General features: G+C 39.6%; 1 pseudogene; it reads left to right on the top strand.

Moving 5' to 3' along the window:
* Window positions 1-10930: 10930 nt before the first annotated feature.
* Window positions 10931-11271, top strand: LOC112404806 (60S ribosomal protein L36a-like; annotated as a pseudogene).
* The last annotated feature ends 1538 nt before the right edge of the window (window positions 11272-12809 follow it).

Genomic DNA, 12809 nt, shown 5'->3' with positions numbered 1-12809 from the left:
TGGAAAAATAAATCCCACCTTGCAGAACTACTGTGGGGATTCAGTGAGGTTAACTGTTTAAAGCAAACAGTAGGGAGCCAATCATATGGCAAATAATCCAAATCTGGCATCCCCCTTTCCAGTTGTTTCTCTTAGAGAACTAAAGCCTGTGGTGCAGAGCCAAAGAGATTGCTGCTGAGAAGGATGGGGGTCTGATAACCTGTTTAAGTGCTTTCACTCCCAGAACAATTTGATAAACCATTCGCTTGCACAGGGATCTTAGTTTCTGCCCTCTGACTGAAAGCAGATCTTATTTGGAAAAGCGGGAATTTCTTAACCATGAATAGAATACTCATTGATTAATATGATGTTGCTCATGCCCACTGAGATACTGGAGATGTTCCCTCCCCACCACCATGCCAACCACACCCAGTGGGGACCAGGGAGTGGGGAGCTAGGAAGAAGGGCATTTAAGAGCTCTTAGTCTGTTTTTATGTGTTTGGCAAGTGTCCCACACACTTTATTGTCTTGGTTTATGAGGCAAACTTGGCCAGGAAGATCACCCATGACCTTCAGGAAACTGGATGACAAGGAAATAAAAACAGATTGTTCAGCATGGAGTAAGGTCTCTTTATCTGTAGTTCTCCTCCACCACCAAATTATAGGCATGTTCTCCTAGAAAAAAAAATACACAGGACCTTCCTCCAGGACTTCCCAGTATGAGATTGAAGGATCCAGCAGGGACCAATCAGGCCTCAAGTGAACAACAACCCATTTTTATACATAACACTGTAACCATCCTAAACCAACTTTCAACTGCCAATTTCAGGCTCTTATATATCAGATCAAAAACATTATCATGGGGACTTCCCTGGTGGCACAGTGGTTAAGAATCTGCCTGCCAATGCAGGGGACATGGGTTTGATCCCTGGCCCGGGAAGATCCCACATGCCATGGAGCAACTAAGCCCGTGCACCACACCTCCTGAGCCTGTGCTCTAGAGCCCACAAGCCACAACTACTGAAGCCCATGCGCCTAGAGCCTGTGCTCCACAACAAGAGAAGCTACCAAAACGAGAAGCCTGCGTACCGCAACGAATAGTAGCCCCCACTCGCCGCCAACTAGAGAAAGCCCGCACATAGCAACAAAGACCCAACACAGCCAAATAAATAAATTAAATAAGTAAATTTAAAAAAACATCATGGTACCACCTAGACAGTGCAAAAAAGTGAAAATATTAATTCTATTGACAAGAGGTGTGGGATTTATAAATTTAATATATTTATATGAAATATTTAAATTAAATTTATAAATTTAATATATTTGAGAAAAACAAAAGCACTTATTGGGGTGTTAAAAGTGGCAAATCTTTAGTCTTAGTGGTATGTTTAGCTCGTTAACTGTATTTCCAACTGTGAATACAACTATAAAATTAAAGAGCATATATGAAAATTAAAGAGCATATATGAAATGTTGGGAAGATAACATCAGAGATGATTGTGGATAAATGTGGACAAATGGTATTATTTGAGACTATAATATATTTCAGCTGTTGGGTTTATAGTCCTCACCTTATAGCAGATATGTCTATTTGGGGGTGTGCTAAACTTTCACACAAGCTTTAAGGAATGTCTGTGTGGATTACCTGCAATCCAGCTTCTTCCATAGCCACGTCCAATCGTGTCCTACACGGTGGGATTTAGCCAAGGCAGCACAGATCCAGGTGGAGTCTCACCAGCAAGTGCCAAAACCAAGCATGCGTGGAGTCAAATAGAATCAGCCCGGAAGTCAGGTCAAAATGGGGCCCAAGTCCACAAGCCCAGGAAGCCTTGAGGGTGGCAAGAAGAGTTAGGAGGTCTCTCCTGCCAGACTGGCTGCTGGGACTAAGAACAGAGGGAGGACGCCTCCTCACAATAGATCTGAACAACCCTCCATGAGCAAACACAAGAGTCTCCACTAATTTAAAGAAGCAGAAATAAGTCAGTGCCTAATGTACAGAATAGGTTGTTCCAGAAATTCCTTATTTGAAAAAATTGAGAAATTTGAACTACGATTTAGACTGGTCTGATCTGGAAATCCCTAGTTAAGAAAACACAAATTTTCTTCATAGCTAATTCTAGAGCAGTGTTGTCCAAGAGAAATATCATGCAAGCCACATGTAAAACCAAATGAAATTAATTTTAATAATAAATTTCTCCTAACCCAAGATATCTGAAGTATTATCATTTCAAAATGTAATCAATATAAAAATTATTAGTGACATAGTTTATATTACATTTGTCATACGAAGTCTTCAAACTCCAGTGTACTTTTTACACTTACAGCACATCTGAATATGAATGCTAAATTTTCATTGCAAATACTTAACTGTATTTACATCATACAATTTATAGCTTAAAAAATTGATTCACATACACAAATTGTTTCTAATATACTTAAAAGTTTCCCAGTAAATGAACTGAGTATTAGTTCCTAGCACTGCAGGAAAAAAAATAACAATAAATGGCCTTACTTTCCAGGAAAAGCACAGGGGTAACAAATGCATGACCTCTACCTCATGCTTTTGCCTTCCAGATCTTATGTAGGTGCAAGTGATTGGTGGAATCTAAATTACATCTAGAACTTGAACTGCAAGGCAGGCTGGGGAAGTTTTAGTCTTCTCGGTATAGGAAGACCCTAAAAACGAGGTTGGAATATATATTGAGGCCAATGCACCATGTGCCCATGATGTTCATTGCAACAGCATTTACGACAGCAATCACTAAATAGAAAATAGACTAAATGCACAAAAGTAAAGGGCTAGTAAAATAAAGCGTACTCTATCCAGGTAATGAAATAACATGGTCATTTTGGGGTTTGTTTTAAATATTTATTTTATTTATTTATTTGGTTGTGCCAGGTCTTAGTTGCGGCAGGCGGGCTCCTTAGTTGTGGCATGCATGTGGGATCTAGGTCCTTGACCAGGGATCGAACCCATGCCCCCTGCATTGGGAGCACAGAGGCTTAACCATTGCGCCACGAGGGAAGTCCCACATGGTCATTTTTGAAGGACATTTTATCAATGAAGTGAAAAAATCTTACAATATGTCACTTACCAAAATAAAGTCTGAACAAAAAGCAGTACATTCAATCTGATCCCACTTTTAGGGACAACTAGGGAAATTTAAATATGGCCTATGTATTATTTTTGCAGGTATGATAATGGTACTGTGATTATGTCGGAGAATGTCTTTGTTCTTAAGAAATGAATGCTTTAGTGTTGTGAATTTTTTAAATTACTTTCAAATAATTCAGAATAAAAGCAGAGAGAGAATGTTAACTAGGAAATGATGAATGATGGAAATCTAGGAAAATGGTATATGGGCATTCATTGTACTACTCTTTTAACTTTTCTGCTAGCTAAAAATTACTCAAAATAAGAATTGGGAGAGAAAAATGCTGGGGAACAGTGGCTAGTTTTATTTATTTGCAAGGCTGTTCAGAGTTCAGGCTATTTCCTTTGCCAGCACCACATCTTTAAAAATGTGTGCTCTCAGAATGCATGTATACAATGTTGTCATCTCCAGTAACCCAATATGGCTTTAGGCTGCTCTTTCCTTATTTTCCCATTCTTTTAATGTGTTTTGAGAAACTACAACTGTTCCAGAGAACATCTGTGTCTCTCTTTCTCTCTCTCCCCATCCCTCCCTCTCCCTCTCCCTCTCCCTCTCCCTTTCTCTCTCTCTCACACACACACACAGACACACAAAATAATTAAATCAGTGATGTCAAATGCATGGCACATATGCCACCAGAATCCCTACCAAGCAATGGCAGTCATCACTAACTGATCAACGTACTCTTTCCTGCCAAACCTCATTATACATCAGAATCCTGCTAAACACAGCTCTCCAGGTAACTTTGATTAATGCATGGGAGCTGGCATGTGAGATTAAACCTTTGCCACACATTTATTAGTCTACTTTAGCAAAACCTTAAAAAAAGCTATGATTGTCCTGAGTGTCTCTAAGGTGGCTACGAAAGAAAGAGCTCAAAACCTGGAGCCAAAGACCTGAACTCAAATCCATCTTCTGCCTCTTACTCCTTGAACCTTGGGAAAATCTATTAAAGTTCTTTGGCCCTCAGTTTCCCCATCTGTAATGAAACCTTCCTCACAGGGGTATAAGGTAGTTGAAATGAAATAACGGACACTTTGTAAATGCCAAAGACATTTACATATGAAGAGTGGCATCAGGAAAAATGGAAAATTCACTATTGGAAAAGCCATTGCTGGAGTATTGATTGTAATTCAGAAAGGAGGATGAATTCTAAGGGCCTAAAGTGTTTTTTTTCTTTTGCCATAAAATGGTCCCATTACCGGAGATTGAAGGGAGGGAGAATTTGTAAAAGGTTTTCTTTGAAGAAAGCTGTGCTGTGAATAGCTCCTCTCCCTGGAGAATGGAAAGGACGGGGTAAGACCCCTCAGCTCAGACCTAGTGATAGGAGATAACTCAGAGAGCTGATATGTGTTCCCTGTAGGTTGAAGAAAGGGCGTGGGGAGAGCTGCTTAATTAACTGGAGTCTGACCCCCCACCCCAACTGGGGAATCTAAAGGTGAGAGGTTGCTAAAGCAGTGGGTTGCAGCAGAGAAGAGATTCCCCTGGGAATAGCCAAGGCACAGGGTATATACTTCCTGTGGACAAGAGGTGAGCCACACAGGAGAGTCAGCAAGAGCCTTATCATCCTAGCTCAAGTGTTTTGCCTGGTGGGGTGATGGGACTGTAAATGAGAAAGCTTGCGTGGAATGAGCTGCGGGAAAACCCACGGCAGCTGGAGGAATAGGATGCATCACCCACACCAGTGGAGTTGCCAAAAGAGAAGCCACAGCAGTGGAGCCTCCACAGAATCTACAAAAGAACCAGGGAAGACACAGCATTAAATATTAGCCAGCCCCAGAGAAAGTTAAAATCATGTTAGGACAGTCCCAGTCAAGTAAGAACTTTCTGATCTCTTTCCCCTCTACCCTCCTAGTGGAGTGTTGACACCAACTCTGGAGCAGCTGAAACCATAGCTAATGAGATGATGAGCAAGAAAGGGAAAAAAGCCAGCCATAACTTCTTCCCCAGTGGGAGTAACTAACCTGCTAAGGTGGAGGAAGTTGGAAGCAGAAGAAACATGACCTTTTAATGAAGATGCAAGTATTAAGTAACAAACTGAACTGGACATTCTTGTTTCTGAATCAAGTGTCTGGGTTCCTACTTAAGGAGAACCATGGGACTTTCTGATACCTAAGAGTGACCAGAAAAATCATGAGGCCTGCCAGAGTTTTCACCCAATGGCAGGGAAAACTGTTCCTCCACTGAATCAATGTTAAAGGGACATTAGGAAACAAAATTAAAATTGCATTCCGATTGATTCCCAGAGCTGTGCTTCTTCGCAATACTTGTTATAGTGGTATAATATGCATCTCAGAATTATCATATCCAAATACAAATTCTTGACTTGTATTCCATCTCCCAGACCTATTCTTCCTACAGTCTTTCCATCTCGTTAAAACAGAACTCCATCATTCCTCTTGATCAGGCCAAAATCCTTGAAGTCATCCTTGAATCCTTTCTTTCTTTAACATCCTAGATCCGAACTATCGGCAAATCCTACAAGATCTACTTTCAGAAGTTATTCTGAATCCAACCACTTTTTACCACCACCTGACCTAAACCACAATTGTGTCTCCCTTTGCTGTTTATTCTCATCTCCCTACATTCTACTCTCAACACAGCAGCCCAAAGTGACCCTTGTAAATCATGTAAGATCTTCTCAAAAGCCTTCAAAGCCTTCATTTTTAACTTAGAATAAAAGCCAGTGTTCTTAGAATGCCTACATGATCTAGCCCTTAATCTTTTTCAAACCTCATCTCCTACCACGCCCTCTTTGCTTGCCACGATCTGACCACACTGAGATCCTTGCTTTTCCTCAAACTTGCTAAACACTCCTCCACCTCAAGACCTTTACACTTGCTGTTCTTTCTGCCAGAAATTCTCTTCCCCTTGTAGATTTCTGCTCAAATATCACCTTATCAGAAAAGCCTCTCCTGACTGCCTAATATAAATAGCAACTCCATCTTCCCCTTCTCCCCCACTCCCTTCTCTCCTACTCCTGATCTCCCTATCCTCCTCCTTTACTATAGTTATGCCCATGTCACTTAGAGCCACCTGAAATACTATGCATTTATTTGCTTGTTTATTGTCTGCCTTCCTCTACCAGCATGTCAACAACCCAAGGCTAGGACTTAGCTTGGTCCACGGTTGTGAGCACTCAATATATTTTGAGTAAATGAATAATTTATATTGAAGTACTTATATAGAGATCCTAAGCTATAATCATTTTATATTTAAAAAACTCTTCCATGGTCCCTTATAATATTTGGAAACAAATTCTGAAAATGGAGGAGAGCTGGGTCCCCTCAGCCTCCTCCTGACTCCTTTCAGGCCTACCCTCCCCTGATCCCACCTCTCAACAAGAACACATCCCCAGTTCTCACATTAGAAGACCTTCCAGGAAGTCAGACGGGGGTGGAGGGAGCCCATGGGGTCTCTCCTTGGCAACCATGGTTGCACATCAAGTATTCACTCTGACACGTGCAGGTACCAGGGCCAGATCTGGGGTTCTCCAGGCCTCTGTTCTGACCGCCAGACAAGAATGTCTGTCTCTTTTAATTTGACTTAACCTCTGTTTAATTACTAACTTGGCAGTTTCTGCTCTCTGCTTAGCTGCTTGTTAAGTATATGGCACTTTTGATAATTTAAGGTTAGTGAGGGAAGTCCCTACACTGGTGTTTATTAGTTTTGTTACAAGGATGCCCAACATAGGAGCCCTTTCTTCATTGATATTTGACAGTGTAACCCTGAGCATTTTCTCCCAGGCTCAGAATGGCAAGCAAGAAAGGCTGTGAGAGTCAGAGATCACTCCGGATGAAAGGAAAGGAAGTCTGGGCTTTCATGAGTCACACTGGGGGGATGGAAGAATGATAAAAATCAAATGAAGGAGCCCTTCTGAAAGCTTAGCCTTTGCTGGCACCTACTAGTGCCCATGACAGATGTGCCAGCTTCATGGAGAATTACCCTCTGGAGGATAAATGCCCCAGGGCAGTTGTACATGTGAAGGGGATGGTGGGGGGAGGAGGGGAAGAGTTGCAACTGGTCTAACAGGCTGGGAGACCTGAGAGGCTGCCGTGCATCTGTGGAAAAATAAAACTTCAGCCTGGAATTCACTAATCATAACCATTACTTAGCACCACCTATGGGCATGCACTGCACTGCACTGAGGGTGTCACACACCTTCTCCGGAAACAGCAGAAGCCCCAACCCCACCAGCTCAGCAAAATGTAATTCTCTTTGTTTTAGAGATGCAGATAGCTCTAGGAGATTACTTGATTGGACCAGGGTCGCATAACTAACTAGTAACTAGCAATCCTAATTTAGGATCAAAGTTGAATTTAATTCATACTCTTTTTTTACAGCACCAGGATTCTTCCAAAAGACATACATTCAAAGCTTAATTCTCCCCATTATTATGTCTGTGATCCTGGCCCTCTCAATTCATTACTGGGAGTTTTGTGTTGACTGATTGAAGAGTTGATATTCCTGCCTCATTCCAGAAGAGGTTTACATCTTAAATCCTTATCTGCAATACGGGTAGAAACCCCTCCCAGTGTGTTTGTAGAGATTCGGAAAAAGGGATTAGGTCTGGAACACCAATAACAACATAACTGTCTCTAAAACCTGAAGACCTGCTACCTCATAAAATATATCTTTGAACTTCATGACTCCAGATAGAAACGGGAATTCTAAGTTGCCCCCATGAAATGCTTCCAAACTTATTGATATGGAAACCACTGTCCTAAGGTCACGTGTCAGTTAACATTCACATCCTGAAAAATTCTCTTCACCCTGTGTGCCCAAAGAAAGATCTAGAAAACTCACTGTCTAGAGCTCAGTTGAAATTTAAAGGAAACAAAGATACTAGATTGAACCATGTGAAATTACCATTACCAAAGGGGTTCGACATAATGCAGGTCTTCGACATAATTAATGCAGGTCTTCAAAAAGACAGTACCATTATCACTGCAGAATGATTGGGCAAGCCCATCCTGGGCCAAATGTCAGCAGGCAGGCATAAGAATCATCTGGGTGACTGTTTAATATGCAGATTATGGGCCCACCCACAGATCCAGTACTGAGGTTGGGGTGAGGTAGTTCAGGAATCTGGCTTTTTAAAAGGCATCCCAAGTATCCCAAGACAGAAAGACTGCTCTAGGGGACTTCCCCTCGAGCATCTCCAAACCGGAAGAATATTCTGTTCCCAATAACTCTAAAGACAGCATCTCAAGATGCTGCACTTCTCAAAGGGCATCCTTCGTCAGCTTAAGGGCAGGTCAGTTTGAGGACCTCTACTGTAAAAGTAGGCAAGCACCTGGTGACAGTTTCAAATCCATCCTCCACAACTTTCTAGCTGTGAGAAGTCTCTTTTGAGTGCCCAGCTTTTTTGTTTTAATGACCCACCCCTCCTTTTAGTATCACTGACTTACTATGAAACATTGAGTGGGTCTCTTTCCCTCTCCAGGCCTTGCTTCCCATGTAAACAGTGAAGGTATACAACCAGACAATCTCTAAATTTAGTAACTTTCTTTAGCCCACTGGACTGTCGCTCATTCCTCTGTGACAGCCATGTGACTTGGGTCAACTTATTTGACCCATCTGATAGACCGTCAAGATGAGTCACAGCCTTCTCTTTTCTATCTCTGATGAATAAAAATAAGTTGCTTCTTTATACCCAAGGCATGAAAATAGTAACCAATCCATGTTCCCTCCGAAGTCCCTGAGTTTCAAAGATGAGACCATTACTGTATTAAATTCTCCAAAGAGTTTCCAAGGCTTTAAATCGTCTGTCACATCCCTGACACACCCACCACACCCATTACCACACCCACTAGCCCCAATGCAACCTTAAAACCTTCTTGGGTTAATTTCTGCCTCTCCTCTCCCCTTTATTTCTTGCTGGAGGTTTCTATGAGAAATGTAATTCCACTTCTAGGTATGTACTCTAGAAAAGCATTTTCAAACGTCCACAATAAGACATACAGAAGGATATTCACTGGGGCCTTATTTACCATAATGAATAATCAGGAAAAAAATGTCCATCAACTAAAACAATAATAATAATAAAATTCTGAGAAATCCATTTAACAGAATACTGTGCAGCACTTCAAAAGAATGAGGCAGATCCAAAAGTACTAATACGGGTAGACTGATAAGACATATTGTTGAGTAAAAGAAGCATGCCAAAGAATGGTGTGCATAGTATAACTTTTATGGAAAACAAATAAACTGTACATATTCTAAGTGTGTGTGTGTGTGTGTGTGTGTGTATATATATATATATGTACCTATACATACACATACATACACACACATATACATAGCAGACATTTGGAAGGATGTGTAACAAACTGGTAACGTTGTTTACCTCCAAGGAAGGGATGGTCAACGGGACTTTGTGTGAAATATTTTAATATTTTTGCTCAAAGGTTATAATCATAAATTACTTAAGAAATTTAAATTAATTTGAAATAATACAGCCCTTAAGTATATAACAATAGCACAAGAAATGGGGGGAAGGAAAAGTTCTTACTCTATACATGAACTCGTATAACATAATTTGAAGATGACTGTTCAAAAATGTGATAAAGATGAATATTAAATAACATAAAGATAAAATTTTATTAGAAAAAAGAAATTTAACAAAGAAGACAAGAGTGAAGAGAAAACAGAACCATAAAAAGTAATGCACATGCGGGTTAGCAAAGAGAAGGGAAAGGAAGAAAGAACTGATGGAACAAATATAAAATGACTAGCCAGATGGTAGATTTAAATATAACCATATCAATAGTAGAAATGTAAGTAATCTACACACCCCAATTAAAAGGCAGAGACTGTCAGACTGGATAAAAAGCAAGACAACACATTATGCTGTCTACAGGAAACTCACCTTCAATATAAAGACATAAAAAAGTAAAAGGTTAAAATGATGCAAAAAGACAGACCATGCACACACTAATCAGAGGATACTAGACAAAGTAGACTTCAGGACAGGAATATTACCAGAGATAAAGAGAGTCGTTACATAATGATAAAGGAGACAATTCACCACCAAGACATAAGAATCCTAAATGTATATACACCTAAGATTGGAGCTTCAAAATGGCATGAAGCAAAAACTGCTAGAACTCAGAAGAGAAGCAGACAATTCCATGATTATAGTCAGACACATCAACAACCCTCTTAGTAATAAAAGAACACAAAAGAAATTAGTAAGGACACAGAAGACCTGAACAACACTGTAAACCAACTTGACCTAATTGATATTTATGGAGAATTCTAGTCAACAAACAGCAGAATACACATTCTTTTCAAGTACAGCTGACCACTGAAAAGCACGGGTTTGAACTGCACAGATCCACTCATAGGCAGATTTTTTTTCAAAAGTAAATACTAGAGTACTACACAATCCCTGATTGGTTGAATCCATGGATGTGGAACCTTGGATAAAGAAGAACCTTGGATACGAAGGGCTGGCTATAAGTGAGTCATATGTAAATATGAAATAGTCACCAAGAGTATACTGGGTCATAAGTCAAATCTCGACAAAGTTTAAAAAACTGAAATTGTACAAAGTATGTTCTCAATACTTTGAATTAATACTTTGAATTCACAACATAATTAAATTAGAAATCAAGAATAGAAAGATATTTGGAAAATTTCCCACACTTCTAAATCACTCAAAGTCAAATGATAAATTATAAAAACTTGACTTGAAAATGAAAACACATGAAAAGTTGTGGGATATAGATAAATCAGTGTTTACACGGAAATTCAAAGCATTAAAAATTTATAGGGATAGTACCCCGGTAAACATGGTAAACATTCCTAAGACCCACTAGACTTTCTATAAGAAGTGTGACTTGCACAACCCCACAAAATGACATGGTACAAGAAGGGCAAGGATTCTGGCCTGTCCCAGGAAAGCAGTGTTACCACAGGAAGTAGAGTGGCTATGGTGAGCAGGCTAAGTGGATTTTCCGGCAAAGGCTAAAACTACAAAGAAAATTGTGCTAAGGCTTGAATGCTTAAGCCCTATTATACATCTAAAAGAATGCCAGCTATTGATAGATGCATGCATTATGAACTGGGAAGAGACAACAAGAGAAGAGGCCAAATCATCCCATTCTGGGCTTCACCTTTTGTTTTATTATAAGGGAAATAAAATCTTGAGGTTATGTTAACTTCAAAAAAATAAGTTTACATTAAGAAGAAAAGAATGGTCTCAAATCAATGCTCTAACGAGAATTCACCTTAAGAAACTAGAAAAAGAAAGGCAATATAAACTCAGAGCAAAGAGAAGAGCAGAGCAAAAAACCTGAGCAGAGCAAAACACCTGAGCAGAAATCTATGAAATAAAGCCAGAAAAACAAAGAAAGAAAATCAATGAAACCAAAAGTTGTTTCTTTGGAAAAAAAAATAGGCAATTGATAAACCTCTACTCAGACTGATCAAGAAAGTGAAGGCACAAATTACCAACACCAAAAATGAAAAAGGGGAAATCACCAGATCTACTAACATTAGAAGAATAAGAAAATATTATGAACTATGCCAATAAATTCACCAACTTGGATGAAATGGACAAATTCCCTGAAAAAAAAACACAGCCCTGACCTACTGTAGTAGACTGTGAGAACTCTAGTATTTATCTGCCTAAGGAACTCCAGGTAGAGAAATCAAAATGAGTAAGGAGAAAAAAGAACCCTCCTACACTGTTGTCGGGAATGTAAATTGGTGCGGGCACTATGGAAAACAGTACTGAGGTTCCTTTAAAAACTAAAAATAGAGTCACCATGTGATCCAGCAATCCAAATCCTGGGCATATATCCAGAGAAAACTCTAATTGGAAATGATACATGCACCCAAATTTTCATAACAGCACTATTTACAATAGCCAAGACCTGGAAGCAGCCTAAATGTCCACTGACAGATGAATGGATAAAGAAGAGGTGTGTGTGTGTGTAACTTTTTTCTGTGTGTATCTATTACAGATTTTTGGTTTGTGGTTAGTATGAGGTTTATATATAGCAATTTATATGTGTGTGTGTGTATGTAATATATATATATATGTATATATATATATATAATGGAATATTACTCAGCCATAAAAAAAGAATGAAATAATGCCACTTGAAGCAACATGGATGGACCTAGAGATTATCATACTAAGTGAAGTCAGACAGAGGAAGACAAATATTATATGATATCACTTATATGTGGAATCTAAAAAAATGATACAAATGAACTTACAAAACAGAAATAGACTCATGTAGAAAACAAACTTATGGTTAACAAAGGGGAAAGGCGGGGAAGGATAAATTAGGACTTTGGTATTAACAGATACACACTACTATATATAAAATACTGATATATAAATGACAAGGACCTACTGTACAGCACGGGGAATGACATTCAATATCTTGTGATAACCTATAGTGCAAAAGAATCTGAAAAAGAATGTGTGGGCATACTATATATATATATACACAAAATCTGAATCACTTTGCTGTACACCTGAAACTAACACAACAATGTAAATCAACTATACTTCAATTAAAAAAACAATGAGTCGGGGCTTCCCTGGTGGCGCAGTGGTTGAGAGTCCGCCTGCCAATGCAGGGGACACGGGTTCGTGCCCCGGTCCGGGAAGATCCCACATGCCGCGGAGCGGCTGGGCCCGTGAGCAATGGCCAC

Source organism: Neophocaena asiaeorientalis, unplaced genomic scaffold (assembly GCF_003031525.2).
Source record: "Neophocaena asiaeorientalis asiaeorientalis breed wild unplaced genomic scaffold, Neophocaena_asiaeorientalis_V1.1 scaffold568, whole genome shotgun sequence".
NCBI classification, from domain to species: Eukaryota; Metazoa; Chordata; class Mammalia; order Artiodactyla; family Phocoenidae; genus Neophocaena; species Neophocaena asiaeorientalis.
This window is presented reverse-complemented; position numbering and strand designations above follow the sequence as displayed.